The sequence below is a fragment of the Rattus norvegicus genome, chromosome 10, assembly GCF_021556685.1.
Source record: "Rattus norvegicus strain SHRSP/BbbUtx chromosome 10, alternate assembly SHRSP_T2T, whole genome shotgun sequence".
NCBI lineage: Eukaryota > Metazoa > Chordata > Mammalia > Rodentia > Muridae > Rattus > Rattus norvegicus.
Window position 1 is genome coordinate 33,425,738 of NC_141543.1, and position 19,034 is coordinate 33,444,771.

A 19,034-nucleotide genomic window follows, 5' to 3' on the forward strand; every position below is an offset into this window, starting at 1 on the left:
TAGAATCAGCTGGGAAATTCTTGTAAGATAGAAACAATGGGGAACAGGTCCTGATCCCCTAACTTTGTCTCAAGAAGAACCAAGAAATGCCAAGCGGCAAGACCACTCTGGGAATCGGTGAGGGGAATTTTTTTAAATTCATAGTCCTGAAGCTTGAAGAAATCCATAGTTTAAATGCCCCCCAGATGATATTCAGGAATCATAAAGTCTGGCAATCTCTCATCAAGAAAGATAATGCTAATTTTTACTTCCAGAGAAGGAAAATAAAATCTCATAGTGGAAACTGTATGGTAAGTACTACTTTTTAAGAGCAATTTACATCTTTATCTGTAAGACCACCCATGGATTCCATGGACCAGCAATTACCTTGGGAGAGTAACTACAATGTAATTTAACACACACAACCTGCATCTATCTGCTGGCCATTCCTTTCTCCTGGCTTCTTCACAGCTAGGAGGCTACAGTAGAGCCATGTCAGGCTAGGTGGGCAGATTGGTTGTTCATGGTCTCTGCTGAGAATAATCAGAAACTAAGGGTGCAAATATGGTTCAGCTTGACACTACAGGTGGAGCCCCCTTAGCCTGGAATGAAGCCCACCTGTAGCAGCTGCTGAGTTAAAGCCCCCAAGTCCTGATATTTATCCTCGATATGCCCACAGCTGCTTAAGCATGCCCCAGAAGTTGGAAAGTCTTCACGTTCCCGTGGTCTGGCCAAAGTTTCCAGTAAATTGCAGGAGTTTATGCAGGCTGGCGGGGACCAAGGCCAACCCAGTATCAACTAACAACCCTGCTTAAGCAGCCTCTCTGAGGCCCCGGAACTGGTTAGGCCAGTCCTGCCAGGAGCCAAGGAGGGAGAGGAGGGTGGAGGTGCTGGGATTGGAAGGGAACCAAGAATGGATGAGGAAGGGTGGGACCTAGTAGGTTTCTGCTACAGGCCACAAGAGAGCCAAGGAAATCAGGAAGGAGAAATTGTGCTCAGGTGTATAAAATTCAAGACTGAACTTGTAGACGTGGTTGGGGCTATTCTGCCCAAACGAGAGACTTAAAAAGGAAGTTCTCCCTACCATTCCTATTGGATGGCATACCTGGGGGATGATATCATGTTTTCCTGATGTCCCAGGAGAATAGAGAAGGACAAAGAGTGCTGACATCTGCCATAGAGTGGATCTTGCTGCACCCTGGAGAGAGGAGGTAAGACAGCAGGGAAGAAGGGAATGCTCTTTTCTCTTCAACTATGTCATTTCTTGCTGGTCTCGAATTGAAAGCTGAAACTAACCTAAGAGGCCTGGGTCTAGGGGCCAGAGTTGTGTCCACCAGTAATTCCAGGAACCTTCATTCCTCTGTCTGCCTGAGATGTTCTTAGTCCAAGCTAGCAGACTCATGGTATATAGGCTCCTAACTATGAGAGCTATTGCAGGTGGTGATGCTGTGAATAGAATTGCTTCATGTTGGTGAAGAGGCAGCCTTAGTAACTCACCTAGTTACTCATGGTCTAACTACATGGTCCAAAACATTCACTACCCTTTGTTTATAAATAAGTTACCTGCATCAAGATAAGATATCATAAGGTATCAATCAATACTCTTTCAGATCTCTTTACAAGTACTTACTGTAGGAATTTGAAGGAAACAAAAAGAATGTAAGAACCTAAAAAAAAAATATGTGTCATAGAATGGTGTATAATAAAATTGGTAATGGTAAAGGCTGATTGAAATCTTATATGCAAAGCATGACTATGAAATACATTATATATTTCTGCAAGCCTATGAGGTAAGTTGTTATACCTGTTGTTATGGCCAATGAAGAAGAAACTCAAGGATGCTAACCAAAACCAATTTTCGTTCAATGCAGAGTCCATGCTCTCTGCATTGGCATGGATGAGGCTGTCTTTAGCCAGTGGCCTTTCTGATTCAGAGGGTGTGGGGCTGGTGCAGGACAACTTGAGTTTGTAAAGAGCCTCTTTCCAGACAGAACCAAACTTATAGCATCACCCCCTGTTTCCATTCATATCCTCTCAGGACTCAGGCTTTTGTGACCCTTTCTTGTGGATGTGAAGACCATTGGCAGCCTGTGGGCAGAATTATGCGGTCCGTGTGACCTGTGGCATTAAGAACTCTGAGGCTGTGTCACTGGAGTGGGGCACTAATCTGGAAACTGTAGAACCGGAAATAGAAAGGGGAAGGAGATAAACTTGAGAACAATGAGCTGGCCACTGCATTGGCGTCCTGGGGCACCTAGAATTAAATCTCTAGTCACTGCTCATGGTAAATCAGTTAGGCTGGCTAGCCTGTTCCTTCTCAGGATCTATACACATGGTCATCCCTCTGCCTGGGATGCTTTTCCCCAGGTTTTCCTGTAACTGAATCCTCTCATTCCTCCAGGTTTCAGCTCAGATGTTGTTTATTCAGTGAACTCTTCCAGATCATGGCATCTAGACTACGGTCCCTCGCCTGTTCATTGTTTCTATAATGCCTATCACTCTTAGAGGCTTCTCTTATTCAACTGTTGTCTCTAATGCAGTAGTTCTCTACCTGTGGATTATGACTCCCACAGGGTATATCAGGTATTCTGTATATCAGATATTTACATTAGGATTCATGACAGAAGCAAAATTTCAGTTATAAAGTAGCAAAGAGATAATTTTGTATGGTTTGGGGGCACCACAGCATGAGAAACTATATAAAAGGGACGCAGCATTTGGAAGGTTAAGAACTACTACTCTAGGGCTGGAGAGATGGCTCAGGGGTTAAGAGCACTAACTGTTCTTCCAGAGGTCCTGAGTTCAATTCCCAGAAACCATATGGTGGCTCGCAACCATCTGTAAGGGGATCTGATGCTCTCTTCTGGTATATCTGAAGAGAGTGACAGAATACTCACATACATGAAATAAATAAATAATAATAATAAAATTTAAAAAATAACCACTACTCTAATAGTATAAGAGTTTCAGAAGGTCAGAAACCTGCCTCTTTTTTATATAAATTGGCATTTCCACATTCTTGGGACTAAGCAATATTGTTATTTATAGCAGATGCCCAGTTAATATTCAGTGGGTGAGTGGATAATAGAAAACATGTGGAGATCTCTAGGTCACTAGTTTGCCTCCCTCCCATTCAACACCTCCATCCAAGAGGAGACAAGTATGTGCCTCTAAAAACTGATGGTGTTCCAATATCTCAAACAGCTGGTTCCATTCTCAGGTGATACAAGAAAAGTGGTAAAAAGGCACCAGCTAGACTCTGTTCAATGAGGAACAGAAAGACTAGATGTGCAGGCCAGGGGGATAAGCTGCACAACCTGAGACTCACTGTAGTTTGCCCTCTCACCTATACAGGAGAGACGGAAGGGATCTCATGTTGCCTGAGTACTTGCCATGCTGATCTATCAGAGAGCATGGACCACTTATACTCCAGCTTTTCCAAGCCATCTTTGAAATTCATATCAGACTCCCTCATATATCAGATGCTTTGGGTGTGTCACTCATTTTTAGGATGGCAAGAGGAACATATTTAAAACTAGAGGATGAAAGGGCTTTCTGTGGGCTTTACTGATCTCTGAAACTGGTGTCTCCATCTCCCCCTCCCCCATTTCTGGTCTCTACGAGTGGAGTGAGAGCCATATTTCTAATAGCAAATGGGTGAAATTCAAGTGGTGAAAGTGCTCTCCCAAATATGATTGGATTGGTGATATAGGAAGCATCACAGACTCTCTCTTGCCTTCAAACTCCCAGCAAGAGACGGGGAGCAGAGTAGACACAGGGAAGAGTGTTGATTTTGGAGGATTTTGCTTGCAGAAAGGCTGCAATTGCAAAACGGGGTCTATCAGAGAGATTCCTTTTCCCAGACCGGTACCTCAAAAATCAAATCACATATCTTAACTAGTGCCTAATACACTCACATTTCAGAAAAGCACGAGACCAGCTTGCACAGTTCTGTTTCTGGCATGCAGAAACCGTGGCTGGCACCATTTCACACACTGCTGAGTTTTATGGGTCCCCGTGAGCCCTTCCATGCTCTTCATTGTAATGGCTGTTAAGCCTTGCCAGCATCAGACCTGGCCCTGGCCTGTGTGATTTAAGAGACAACTGATTCCCTCGTGGGCTCTGTGATTCTTTCTAAGATATTGTGTATGTTGTTCCATTCTGTTCCCTTGTATAAATCTTGATTTGCAGAATTTTAGGGAAAAAAAAACTTTTTTAATCAAGAAAATAAGTGTTTGAATCCAGATCTGAGCCCGAGTCCTGTTGCTTTCTGGAGAAGTAGGGAGCCAAAAAGCAGTGTTGTATGTGTGGAGAGAGTCACAGTCAGTGTCTACATAATCTTTTCTCAATGGTGCTGTGGTGACAATAAGGGCAGAAGTGGCAGTGTGGCCTTGTTGAGACATTTCTAGTTTCTAAGGGCTTGCCTTCGATGACCTTATTTAGTTTCCATTCCTCTTGCTGCCATATTGGGATAAAGAGACTGTGAGGTTTGGAGGGTGGGATAGCATGGCATAGCAAGTGATAGATCCAAAGTTGAACAGTGCACAGGTTAATACGAGAGTCTGTGTTCCTACACATGTAGGAAGGAACACAGCAGTCTACTGTAAAGACCACATAGAACTCATCTTTATGCATGGTGTCAGCCAATGAGATGGTGCAAAAGATGATCAATGAAAATTATCAACATACCTCACCCTCATCTTCCTTACCAAGGTTTGCAAATGTGTCAGAATGTGACTCCTTTTCTCTGGACCTGTCCTTGTAACCTTTAATAACTTGACAAATACTTTCATAGAGACAGACAGTGCATCTTTCAAGGAGAAATATAAAAATTAGCCCAGTCATAGCCTATGCAGTCTATACAGTGGGAAAATGAACCGTTTTTACATTTCTAAGCCTTTAGAAGAATTTTAAGACACTTCATCCTGCCATAATAATGTTAATCATTTATTAATTTGTACTTCATGCTTCATACATAGCACTGATAGAGGGGCTTGACACATGTAATATCGTGTGTTAAGACAATTTATCATAGTGGCTAAAAAGCATAGGTTCACAGTTTCAGTGCCTGGCTTGGTCTGTTTTTAGCTGTGTGATAGTGATCAATTTTTCAACCACTCTGTGTCTTCTTTTTCAGTTTCTGCTGCTTTTCCTATTAGTATTTCATGAGACAGGTCCTTTCAGGATTTCTAGGGGGGAAAACTGATGAATAGTTAGGTCAAATGGCTAAAAGATATAAGACTTCCAATTTCTATAATGGTCTCAATCCAGGACCCACTCTCTTATTTCATTTAAGGTTCCAAAGAGATAAATTCCTTTAAGAATCCAGTTTAACAAAATGTATAGTCTAAAACCTGACTACCTTCCCTCCATATTGGCAATCACTTACTGGCCTTGTGTCATCAAGGGGCAGTGAGTGAAGCAATTGACTGAGAATACATTATAGATCTAGAATTTCACCTAAGGCTCAGAACTTTCTCCTTTGTTTAGAACTCTTTCCAGGGCCAGACAACGAACCTTGCTTTGGGGTGAAAGTTCATCAACTACAAGCAATCAAAGGAGCTCCTGATGCCATGATCAAGTGCAAGATATGATTGGCATGTTTTTTTTTTAAATTGCTCATTCTAGAAGGAAACTGATAAGTTGTGTGATTTTTTTTTTATTAACTTGAGTATTTCTTATATACATTTCGAGTGTTATTCCCTTTCCCGGTATCCGGGCAAACATCCCCCTCCCCCCTCCCCTTCCTTATGGGTGTTCCCCTCCCAACCCTCCCCCCATTGCCGCCCTCCCCCCACCAGTCTAGTTCACTGGGGGTTCAGTCTTAGCAGGACCCAGGGCTTCCCCTTCCACTGGTGCTCTTACTAGGATATTCATTGCTACCTATGGGGTCAGAGTCCAGGGTCAGTCCATGTATAGTCTTTAGGTAGTGGCTTAGTCCCTGGAAGCTCTGGTTGCTTGGCATTGTTGTACATATGGGGTCTCGAGCCCCTTCAAGCTCTTCCAGTTCTTTCTCTGATTCCTTCAACGGGGGACCTATTCTCAGTTCAGTGGTTGATTGGCATGGTTTTTAAAGCAGCTTTCTTCTATCTCTGTAATAAAATTGTCCAACATGGCTCAAGTCTTTTAATATCAAATCTCTGGAGGTACCACTCACCCCATTATTGAAAGAAACCGCCCTTAGGTCTAGTTAAAGATTATTATTTGTCTATGTGCTCTGTAAACCATTCCAAAATTACCACTTAAAACTGGAGCTGTTTTCCTAAGTCAGTCTTCATACTTGGTTCTCCACAGAGCACACAGAGCTCTCTGATAATTCCCAGGTACTAATAGTAATTAATAATTGAGAATAGCTTCCTTTTTATTGAATTTTGCTGTGTGTGAATTTAATTGGTGCATGTAATCTTAACTCAGCCACGCTCTGGAGAAGGTTCTCACCCATCTGACGCTCCATATTTTAAGGGAATCTGAAGTTCAGGGAGCACACAAGCTCGGCCAAGGTCAACAGACTGAGATTGGCCACACTGAACGGAAACCTCAGAAGCATTCGTGGCCTGTGACCCAGTACATGTGCTTCACCTCTGGGCTCAGCTCCCACAGCAGATTGCTATAGCCTGAATCACCCTTCAGAGATAGTTTGATAGCATGTTACAGATTAGCGTTGGAAAAACTTGTCCTGCTGGCTGCCTCATGGGGCAGTCTGTGCAAAAACCTGTCTTACCTGTTTCCCCTAGTCCTTCTGGTTTTGCCCTACCTGAGTCTTTATTTTCCTTTACCTTCTTCTCTGAACATGGTTGAGCATTTCAACTATTCTGTCTAACTTTCATCCAACTCTACTCATTGGAGATACACAATAAGATGTGAAAAATGAGGGTAGAGATTTTTTTCTCCCACCCTTTTTCTTTGAATAGCACTATCCCTGCTTTTTTTCTGTTTGTTTGTTTGTTTGTTTTCTTCTTTGTTCTTTTCTCAGTATGGCTGGATGGGAAGCTGCATTTCCTAGCAGAGCACACAGCTTATTTTTACTGTGGTGAAATAGTTAAAATGATTGGCACCTTAGTTTGAAGCCTGGCCTGCAAGAACCATCATTTAAAAAGTGTGATTGCATATAAGAAACATTCCTTTCATAATAGATATTTATGCAACTGGGCTGTTACCATAAAGTATGTAGAGGGAGGCAGATAAATCTAATTAAAGTGTGGCCACCACCCTCTTTGCTTCCTGTATGAGCATGGGCACAGTATTTCTACAGTATTTTCTAATCTCTGTATAAACACTATTTATTTCATTAATGTTCACTCCAATCTAGCAAAGTAAATACTTCAGTCATCGTTTCACAGATATGATTGCTTAGGCTAGTTTAGGTAGATGGCAAGGTTGGATTTGAACACAGACCTTTCAATGTCAACATCCATTCTCAGGGATCAGTATCGCGATCATGATATCAATTTGATGTTCAACTCTTCCTTTTCTACTTGAAGACCATGTACAAATCATCCTCATGTTCTTTTGGAAGCTCATGCTGGGGTCATTTTTTAATGATCCATCCAACTGTCCTGCTCCTCATTTGCCAACCTTCTGATTAAGGATGGAGCAGCCCCAGCCTACACCCTCCCTAGCCTTGACTCCTTACCCCTTCTGTTCACCAAGCTCTCCTGTCACAGGAAGATAAAGCGTCAGTAACTGTAAGTCTTGTTTCTTTCTAATAATTGAAACACCTCCCAAATAAATGCTAATGCTCACCTCCAAGGGAGAGATGAACGATGGCTTTTTTTCTGTCCTGCTGTATGGCAAGATTCCCTTCTCTTGTGTTTCCAGTACACTCAAAGTTTTGAAGGGGATTTGCAAGCACAAGTAGAATGGGTCACAAACTTGGATCTTGGGATAGTATCATTGGGTGGTAAGCTCATGACTTTAAAGACCTTCTCTGTCACATCTGTTACCATGCTCTGGCATCCACAGTTCTGGCCACACCGTGCTCAAATGTGTCTTTTTTAAATTGTTCTGGGTTAGCTGGTTCTAAATTAGCTACAAATTTTTCAGATTTGTTGACTTATGAGCAAACCATAATAATTTGAAACACTGCTGTTCTTGTAGGGACATATTTTCTTCTATTAAATCTCTACTAAGGGGTTTTCATACCAAGTTGGTCTGGACAGACACTGGTGGGGAGCAGACTGTATGGTGACAATCTGAGCATCCCAGGGACATACTCCTCACCTACATGGCCCTACTTCCTTGAAGTAAAAAGTGAAAAGCCCAGAGCTGTTAGATTTTCATTTCTTGAACAGCAACAATGTCAGAACACAATAGCAAATGCCCATGCCATCTATAGATCTGATTTAATTCTCAACTCAACATCTATCAGGTAAGAAGAGCTGATGCACAGAGCTGGTAGGTGGTAAATCCAGACCTCAGTGGCAAAAGTCTCCAATTTCAATCTCTTATCCTTGAGCTACATAGTGAACCTACCTCCTGCCTTTGCCCAGAAGCATTCTATGTAAGATACAAGTTAACACTTCTCTGGGCTTGTTTCAAATTGGATGCCCACTTGAATTATCATGTCCATATTGGTGATAGCCTACTACTATACTGTGTCCGGGGTTAGGTTTCCTGTCTCCTTTAAACCTTAGAAAGGGTTTCTTAGGAATTGTAAGTTATGAGACTCAAGAAAGAAAAACTCTTGTGTGGTTCAGACTCTGGATGTTTAGATCAAGTATGTATTGAAAAGACAAGGAGCTGTTCTTGGCTTCAGGTTTTTACTGCAACATTCATACAATATGGCATAGACAAATGCAGGCTTCACTAAGACCAAACACAGTTGTCTTCATGGATCTGGGGTGTGTGTAGAAAGAAAAGTTCTCCAAGTGAAAAATGAACGAGAGTTTCTTATCATGAATAGAGTAAATGTAGAAATAAATACAATGAACTCAAAGCACTGTAAAGAAACTCCAGCTAGGCCCTGCCTCCTGCATGCTGTGAACCTAAGACAAGTTCTAGTTCTTTTTAAGAGTGAGTACAGACTGGCAACAGTTAGCAGGCACAGAGCAGGATGGACCCCGGGCCTGGAGATGGATGGTAGCAAAGCAGTGTGAATATGCATACTGAAACATTCAACTGTCCACTCCGAAATGGTGAGAATGGCATATATTACAGAGGCAGCTCTTCATGTGTAGTTAGGAAGCAATCTTTATGCTATAGTGGCAAGTAAGGGAAACACAGAGCTAAACTGAATGTTATCATCTGTGAATTGTTAAAGGATTATAGATATATACATTTCTATTGTTTTATGGGCAGGGTCCCCTCTGGAAGAATTTGAGTCTGTTAAGGGAAAGAGATTCTGGCAGTTGGAATGAAAATAAATGGAGCTCACTGTTCATGGATCACCATTTGATTTGTATTCTGGTGACATGGAGAGCTTGTTCGTACAATTTTATCCCTTCAAAAATGTTAGCATAAAATTGAGACTTCTTGAAGGAGTGGTTCTCACTGTGCCTGGACCTGGATTCTAGTTGTTCAAAGTAACATCCCTAACCAGAATCATGGACATGGCATGACATTATTATAGACCACCAGCACTCCCAACTCCATGCCATCAGAATCTGCTTCCTCCCGCCCCTAAGTTCTGTGTCTGAACATTATAACCTGAGAATGCGGAGGAGACAGATACTTAAATCATTATCTCTCGGGTCCAGCATGAGCCTGGTAGTTTAAGACTCCCCAGATGATTTCACAGGCAGATGACATAATGTAAAAGGGGAACACTGAAGCAAATTAAAGTAAAGCAAATTTGCTACTGTGTGATTTCATTTTATTCAGTGTGAGGCCCCATTCTTAGGAGCACTGACTAAAATGCTGTATTAGGTCTTGTGGATGTCACACAGGAACATACAATGGTGAGGCCCTCCTGGCCTCGGTAGGGAAGATGTCCACACGTATTGGCTTTGAATACAATTTCCTCCCTAGCTAAAATGGAATTGGATTGGGATGCAGCTTTGTGGCAGTGTGATTGCCTAGGGTGTAGCAGCCCCTATATTCAACACTTGGTACTAAATGAAGAACAAAAATAATAAAACAGACTTTACCATCTAATGCTAAAGCTTTGAAGTCTCTTTGTCAGCAACAGAGCATAAAGTCAGGGTGATAGTTTAAAAAAAAACCTAAAAGTCAGAAAGATGTAGATTTGAAGGCCTCTCTGAGTCTCTGCCAACTAAGCTTCCTACCCAGCCTGTAGGGCTACCATATTCAAGCCCGAGAAAGATAAGGGATGCTACTTGCTCTACTGGGGTTGAGCAATAATAGGTGATAATTATGTTTGTGCCCTCTCGTTTGCCCACTCCGTGTCCTCAGCTGTCACTGTCTCTTTGTGCTGATTCATTGGGTCTTGAGCATTTCATGACCAAATGACATTTCTCATATTGCATTTGAAGCCAAGGAACTTGCATTCTGCCTCCTCCATATCTTGACAGACAGAAGGGAAAAAAAAAACTACAATCTCTAACCAAATGATCTGCCATATTTCTAAAATATAACTGAAACCTCATTACATGGATGAACGGCTTTCCATCAACTCACTCCAAGCTTTGGTATTAATATAATTGTTGTGGGGATGTTGTGATTAGCCTCAGAGGCAGTCTAGAAGGCATCACTGTTAGTAACCTGAGCTGGCTGCAAGTTTAGGGAGAGCTGATGGGACACTGGATTTTTTTCCCCAGGTAGATGATGCTACGTAAAGGACTCTCTTGATCCTTTCTTCTGGTGACAGGTATCATTTGAAGGCAGGTACCTAAATCAAAGCATAGTTCTCCTCTATAGCAGTCAGAGCATTTCAAAGTGGAAAGTTGGACCTGCTTTGATCTCTGATTATGACCGTCACAGCATCACACTGCTTTGAAAACTGTCAGAGTATATCAACACTTTGAAAATAAAGCATAGCTATATGGATAGGCTCTGTAAAGTCTAGCATCTCACTGCTCCTCTGAATCGTCTTCTCCAGCTCCCACTTGTCTGTTGTGGTCTTGAAGAACTTGCTTTATGTGAGTCCTGGTTCCGAGGTCAGGGATGAAGCCTCATCTGGTATAGTATCATGTGTCTAGGACAGATTTTCAACATGTACTCATAGAGAGAGTAAACATGATCAAGCATATCATACAAGGGTTCCCTGCCTACTTTACACTCGGTGCTTAGCTCTGTGCCTCCCACTGAAGTGGAAAACCTGGTATTGTCTGTCTAGGTAGCAAGGTATTTCCCAATGCTAAGCTCTGCCATCTTCTCTCCGACTTCCACTTGCCTCTTGGGGAAGCTTACTCTCAGCCAGTAGTCATCTCCTGTGCTAAACTGTCATACTAGACTAATTTCTAAGCAACCATGATCCTCACTGATGCCGCTGCTCCCAATTTAACTTCTCATTGCACTCCCCTTTGTGCCATGTTTGTGTCCTCCTATCTAGCGTCTTGAGGAAACAGAAATGACGAAAACATGTGGTTGGAGATGTGGCGTATAAATAGGATTTGTGTGTACACGGATGCCTGGTCGTACTTCATACAGTGTTTCTTTCATGTGGCTTGGGCACATTACACATATCCCTCCCTCTACTCCTCCTAGTCATCTAACACCCTCAGGCCTCCCATCGCTTAGACTATTGACCATACATATATTCCTTGCCGTACTTCTTAGACTTAATCCTGTACCCTGTTGATGTTTTTTCTAGCACCCATGGTTCTTTATGTAGATTCTCCATGTTTCCAATGATGCATTTAATGTGATTTAAATGCTTCCCCCATATCCAGGAAGCTTTATAATAGCTAACTTTCCCTTAATACTCCACTAAGGTCATGAAAATGGCACCAGGAATCTGCAGAAATAGCACACTGGAATCACTACTGGGCATCTGCAGCCTCCTTGGGACCTTGTATATGTGAAAGGTATAGGCAGAGTGAGGAGGCCCAGCCTCCTTAGTCACTGGGATCCTGGGAAGGTGTGACTGCAGAGCCAATACATAGAAACTATGCTGTGTCCCATCATGTTGCCAAGGACTGCCAGGAAGTCTGTGGCTCCTGCTCCCACTCTGCCTCATGCAGGGCCTCTCCCTGCTTAAATTAGGTCACATCTCCTGGGAACAGGCTCCTGGGAGCTCTCATCCATGACCATCTGCCAAGAAAACAAAGGATATGACAGCAAACTGAGAGGGAAAGCAAGTGTCAGAAAAGCCAAAGGTATGACTTAGAAGAAGCTCTGAAATCCCCAGACATGATCAGTGACCCGGAACAAGCCTCAGCAATTTCTGGAGAACTTTGTAGTAAGAGGTGCCATCTTCTTCTGTCCAAAGCAGAAAGGTGGTACAACTTCCTCTGATGACTGGAATATTCTAGGTGAGCTACCTGCTTGCTCTCATCCCCTAGTCTCTTTCCTGTAGCTAACCATGTTTCTATTTTGATCTTGTCAGAACATGGATGTTTCTAACTGATAAATCCTCCTAAACTTTTTTGTGGTATTTGCCCCACCCAGAAAGCCTGCCGGGACTGTCCCCAATCAGCTCGTGGTTTCAAGGATTTAACTTTAATGCAGTCAGGAGAAAGGCTTACAGGGATATGGATATAGATCATTGCTCCAGATGAAATAGGGTTTGGCCTGCTACAATGAGGAGAAACACATTAACATCTAAGTACCCAAGGAGTCTGGACAGCACGGCTAGCTGGGCCTCTGATACATTTCATGTCTTGCCACCTGTTAACTATACCTCATCTTCATCCTGAAAGATAAATGGACAAGAATGGATGAGTGGTTTTCACACCATTTTCTTTGGAGCTTTAATATCTGGAAGAGATGGTTTTGAATTACTGTGATAAATAAAAGGTCAGATTCTGAGACATTCACCTCACTTGCTGATTCTTATGTTTCTCACATTCTTACACACACACACATACACACACACACACACACACACACATACACACACACGTACACACATGTACACCAAGAAAACTGCAAGCACCCCTGTTCTCTTTTACGTTCCACCCCTCTATAAGGAGCACAAAGCCCTATAGGTAACAAGAAAATAGACTGGACCACGGCAATGTTCAGAAGTCATTGAACCAGATGACCACTGAAGTCAACCCGCTCCTTGAGTCTTCAGCTATAATATGGGATGAACATCTTCTAGCCATCTATTAGAAAGAAGCATGGGGCTATGTGACTAGATTGCCTGGCTTTAAATGTGGCTTTTACTATCACATTTCTGAGTGTCTGTTGAAATATTTAACCTCCCTCTGTGTACTTACCTCACAAATGCATTGTCATTAGAGAAGTAAATATATAATATCCTTAAAACAATGAAAGATACAATAAGCATTCATGAGTATGGACAGTTATGATTTTATTCCTTAACAGTAAGTCAGTACTTTTAATCTCCAGGGGACCAGAGATTCCTCCATAGGTCTATTAAAGCCATGCGCTTGCTCCCTGGGTAACTGTGTACCAGAACATCTATTGCATTCAATAAAGAACATGTGGCCCATGTCCTCAGTGGGAAATTGAGGCTCTAAACAAGAAAAGGAACCACCATTCAAAAGAATGCAATAAATACAGAGACTGGTTCCTCACCTTCCCAGTTCCTAGGCTGGCGCTATCGTCAGGACTATCATCTTAGCATAGACTTAATGAGATGGTCATGGACAGTCACTCCCACTGTTTTCCTCTGTGGGCTACTTGTAACAACTGGGAAATTTTCTGAATGTCAGTATCCATCTCTGTGAAACAGTACTGTGTATTTCAGCAGTTCCTGAGAGACTAGAGAGTTACCAAAGACTCTGTGAACACAGAGCAGGTGAGCAGCCATCAGTTGACCCTGTGTTTCTCAGTGACAGAAGACACATGAAAGTCTTCGAATGCTAAAGCTTTACCTCCGCAATACAGACTTGTCCTGGAAGTTAGGTGAGTGTGCTTGATGGGCAGCTGTGGGCTAAAATGTTGGGAGAAATATGTTTGAGTATTTCTGTGATGTCTCCTTGCCTAGATATCAAAAGAAAAAGGGCTCCCCTATAGTACTTGCCTCAGTCTACCTTTCCTCCCCATTGTCAGTGCTATCTCTTTGAACTTCTTTTACATGTTTAATAAGCCTTTTATTTTTTAATTTTTTTATAATTTTTATTTTTAGTTGAATATCTTATTTATTTACATTTCTTTTTTCCTTTATTATACTTTTTACTGGATATTTTTTATTTACATTTCAAATGTTATCCCCTTTCCTGATTTCCCATCCATAGCCCCCCCACACTTCTTCTATGAGGGTGTTCCCCCACCCATCCCCTACCCCTTCCTGCCTCCCCACCCTGACATTCCCTTATACTGGGGGATCGAGCCTTGGCAGGACCAAGGGCTTCTCCTCCCACTGGTGCCCAACGCCATCCTTTGCTTGCATATGCAGCTGGAGCTATGGATCTGTCCATGTGTATTCTGTGGATGGTGGTTTAGTCCTTTAAACTGTCATCTGATAGGTCTTGCATGAGGAAACTACTTGTGAGACTGTTTTGGTGACGTAGGACTTGACTCTGAGATCAGCAGACTTGCTCAAATCCAGCAAGCAGCACTGCCTATCTAGAACCCACCTGGGATGCTTAAATTGGCCTCTAAATTATATTTGAGCATGTCTCCAACTAAACCATCTTCTGGGCTTTGTGAAACACCTGTGACAAGCCTTGTCTCAGCACACAGTAGCTTTAGATCTGAAGCTGGAATGGAGTCTTCTTCGGGTTTTCTTAAAAGAAAGCACCACCATACGTTTTGGCCATTTGTTAAAACTGCAAAAGAAAAAAAAAAGCATCATCATCATCATCATTGTCATAGTCATAATCCCCATTCTCACCTACCTTCATCTGGTATTGGCAACCTCTTTCCCTAAATAGCACAGAATTGATGTAGGGCATATGATCCTGGCCACTTAAAGCCTTTTATCTAATTGGTACATTTTCACAATTGCACAACTGACAATGGGATTTATTACTGCTCTGACTCTCTGCCTATGTTTCTGTGTGTGTGTGTGTGTGTGTGTGTGTGTGTGTGTGTGTGTGTGTATGCATGTGTATGAGTGTGTTTTATAAGTGAGGATACACATGTATGTATGTATGCGGACACTTGCCTGTGTATGTACCTGTGAAGGGCAAATGTTGACATTCAGATGTCTTCCTCAATTGCTTCTCCACTTTTGCTTTTCTGAGACATAGTCTTTCCCTTAAAGGTTGCTGTTACAGCTAGACTAACTAGATGACCAATTCCAGGGATCCACTTGTCTTTGTCCCCCAGGGCTAGGGTTATAGGGCATGTCAACATATCTGGCTATTACTGGGTGCTAGGGATACAAACATGGGGCCTAACGCATGCTCACCAAGCACTGTACCCACCAAGCCATATTTCCCCCCAGGCACTTCTTTTTTTAAATGCAATGCCTTGCTGTATAGATCAGGCTAACCTCAAGACCCTTCCGTCTACACACAGATGTCATCACCCCTAAGTTTATAGTGTTCGTTAAACATCATAGTGCTGTTTTATAACCTATTTGATGACTTTGAAGCTTAATATATATTTGCTTACCCGGGCATAGCTTAAAACCTACTGGTATGCATATGCATAAATGTGCATATCAGTATACATGCATATTGAAGGGGAAATAATTTACATTTTATAAAGTATTTTAATATACTTAGATAATTAATAAAGTTATATGCACCATGTAAAGTTTAGGGAACATGCATGCATTGTGTGACACTTAAATCAGGCTAGACATCTCTTTCCTCATTCATCTTTTGGAAAAGCGTTTTACTGATACAACCAGACCTGTCAAACAGTGAACAATCTGGCAATTAACGAGTTCTGATAAATGGCTGTTCATTAAATTTTATGATACATAGAGCAGAGCCAATCTATTTTAATGTTAAAAGAACCCAATATTTCTCTTGAATCATTTGCAAATGTTTCAAGCAAGGTATACATTGACTTAAGCATAGTTCAAGGGGATCTAGTTTCAGGAATTGCAATTTTCTGAGCAACTAGTGTAGATGCTTCCATGGCAAATAAATAATTCCATTTGCGTCACCTGGTGGCCTGGTAATATGACTTCCCCTGAATCACTCACTACTGTATGTGCAAGGCCTCCAGCCTCATAAAAGGTATGAGAGCAATATGGGTGTATAAAGGAAACAGAATACTGTGGTTCCTTGAATTTCCTCAGGCTGATTATGAGTACTCTCCTCGGAACTTCCAGTGAGAGAACAATAAAATACATGAGCTGCACAACCAAAATCAGATGGGAGATTTGAGCAAAGAAGACAGAGATGAAGGAGATAATGAGCACACTGGGCTAATGAGCTCTGAGAGGCCAGCTTGCTAAAGCAAACACTAGCAAACACTGGTCCTGTAGTTCTTTATTTTTCCTGAAGCTTGATGGCTTTAGGCTGAGGCCTCTAGAGCCAATCTCTCTCCACGGTCTGACAAATTTCTGAAGGAGGGAAAGAGCTAACAGGAGCCAAAATAGAACCTCTACCCTCTAGCCTCCCATTTTCTCCATCAAATCTTAGCGTCTAGGATTTTAAGAGGGAAACAAAGAATTACCAGTCCCCCTGGTTTTAGAGAATGGTTTACAATCTTGTTAAAAGTCGCCCATGCATGTAACTGAGACCCAAGCTTGCATTTGGATCTTCAAATTTTCATGACTATAATAGTTATATAGGAAACCAAGGAAGAGATATCTTGCCTTTCTGGCTATGTGGACACCTCTTAAAAGGTTTCTCGTTGCCTTAAACACAGCTAAATACTTTGATCAGGTTGGGATGTTGTCACTACCTCCAGAGTAGCTGGAGCATCCTGATGCCACCTTGTAATTGAATTGCACCAATCATGGGTTGGTGGCATCAATAGCTGTTCTCCCATCCCAGAATTATTGTCCATTTAATTCTCAATACCTGCCAACTGTAGGAGTACACACCCAAATTATGTTATTCCCATTCTTTAAGGCTACACATGCAAAAGGAACATGTCCTGGGCTGTGAAACGTAGACCTGAAACATACTACTCTGGAGTTCTCAGCATCTCAAACGATAGGAAAAGCAGAATGACTTAATGTCATTCCTGAATCTTAAAATCTACAAATCATTGCTTCCACCCCACAGGATCCCCTATTCCCTTGGATGTCTTATTCTTTGTTACTTGTAGCTTGGCCCTCTCGTCTTCATTCAGATCTGTGAGTTCAGTTGAAAGGCCAGTGCACAGGCTCTGTCTTATCTGTCTCTATTTCTAGCCACTCCTCCCACAATCACATTCAAAACTGATGTGCATACAAATATATGAACACACATAAGTGATTTCCCTACTGGCATGTTCTTTGGTAATGGCCATTTTTCTCTGTTTTTACTCATCACACTGTGTTGTATTTTAGAACTAGTATAGGTCAATAACCATGATATTAACCAACATGTTTCCACATGTAGCACTTCACAGATGCTGGGCTATAAGATGTCTTTATATATCATGTGTTTTACAAACTGATTAGAGTTACCTCATAAGACAGTCACTTCTGTGCCTAGATAAACAAGCCTGGGTCAGATGATTCTTAGACACAGATGTCCCAGATGAGCCTGCCTCTTGGACCTACCAAAGAGGAACTTTATCTCTTTCTCTCGAGTGTCATTAAAGGAGGTAAATCTCTCATGGTCTTCTTTATAATATTTACTTGTTTAGCCAACTTCATAGGCTATCAATACATGAGGTTCATATATGCCTACAGTCAAGTTCCAATGTACCTAATCATGTTCACACCACTAACCACCCAAAACCAAGCCCTGTGATTAGAACTAACCTTGCAAGTTGCCCAGTCCACCTCCTCCTTCTGCCCATCTCCATACTTAATGCAGGGGGAGATTCTGTCATTCATAATTGGTCTCAGCCCATGCTTTTCTCACACCAAATCTTCCTGGTGCAGTTGAAGCTCCTGATTCCTCCTTTTAGAGTCTCACCCATTCTCTTAATATTGGAGTACATGAGGTGGATACAGTATGTAAGGAATTCTAGAAGTACCCAAAGAAACTAGTTTAAGTTGCCCTTTTCTCTATTTGGTGAGCTATGAAAACACTGTCATATATTGTGCTAGCCATAGGTGACCCTGGGAAATAAATGACAGAAGGATTTCTAAGCCAGTCTCTACAACTGATGAGCCACTGGCAAAAACTTTACTCTTTAAAAAATAAATATCAATGAACCTTCTTTTTTTTTTATTAACTTGAGTATTTCTTATATATATTTCGAGTGTCATTCCCTTTCCCAGTTTCCGGGCAAACATCCCCCTCCCCCCTCCCCTTTCTTATCGGTGTTCCCCTCCCCACCCTCCCCCCATTGTCCCCCTCCCCCCAACAGTCTAGTTCACTGGGGGTTCAGTCTTAGCAGGACCCAGGGCTTCCCCTTCCACTGGTGCTCTTACTAGGATATGCATTGCTACCTATGAGGTCAGAGTCCAGGGTCAGTCCATGTATAGTCTTTAGGTAGTGGCTTAGTCCCTGGAAGCTCTGGTTGCTTGGCATTGTTGTACATATGGGGTCTCGAGCCCCTTCAAGCTCTTCCAGTTCTTTCTCTGATTCCTTCAACGGGGGTCCTATTCTCAGTTCAGTGGTTTGCTGCTGGTATTCGCCTCTGTATTTGCTGTATTCTGGCTGTGTCTCTCAGGAGCGATCTACATCCGGCTCCTGTCGGTCTGCACTTCTTTGCTTCATCCATCTTGTCTAATTGGATGGCTGTATATGCATGGGCCACATGTGGGGCAGATTCTGAATGGGTGTTCCTTCAGTCTCTGTTTTAATCTTTGCCTCTCTCTTCCCTGCCAAGGGTATTCTTGTTCCCCTTTTAAAGAAGGAGTGAACCATTCACATTTTGATCATCTGTCTTGAGTTTCATTTGTTCTAGGCATTTAGGGTAATTCAAGCATTTGGGCTAATAGCCACTTATCAGTGAGTGCATACCATGTATGTCTTTCTGTGTTTGGGTTAGCTCACTCAGGATGATATTTTCCAGTT

The 19,034-nt window shown here is 42.2% G+C and overlaps 1 protein-coding gene across 6 annotated transcripts in view; it reads left to right on the plus strand.

Moving 5' to 3' along the window:
• The first annotated feature begins 828 nt into the window (after window positions 1–828).
• Atp10b (ATPase phospholipid transporting 10B) overlaps window positions 829–19,034 on the plus strand; it is a 330,892-nt gene continuing 312,686 nt past the window's right edge. For all 6 annotated transcript variants that reach the window (XM_087571592.1, XM_087571588.1, XM_087571589.1 and 3 more), the window contains exon 1: window positions 829–1,190. The gene's annotated coding sequence lies outside the window, so the exon portion shown is untranslated. The remainder of the gene's footprint in view (window positions 1,191–19,034) is intronic.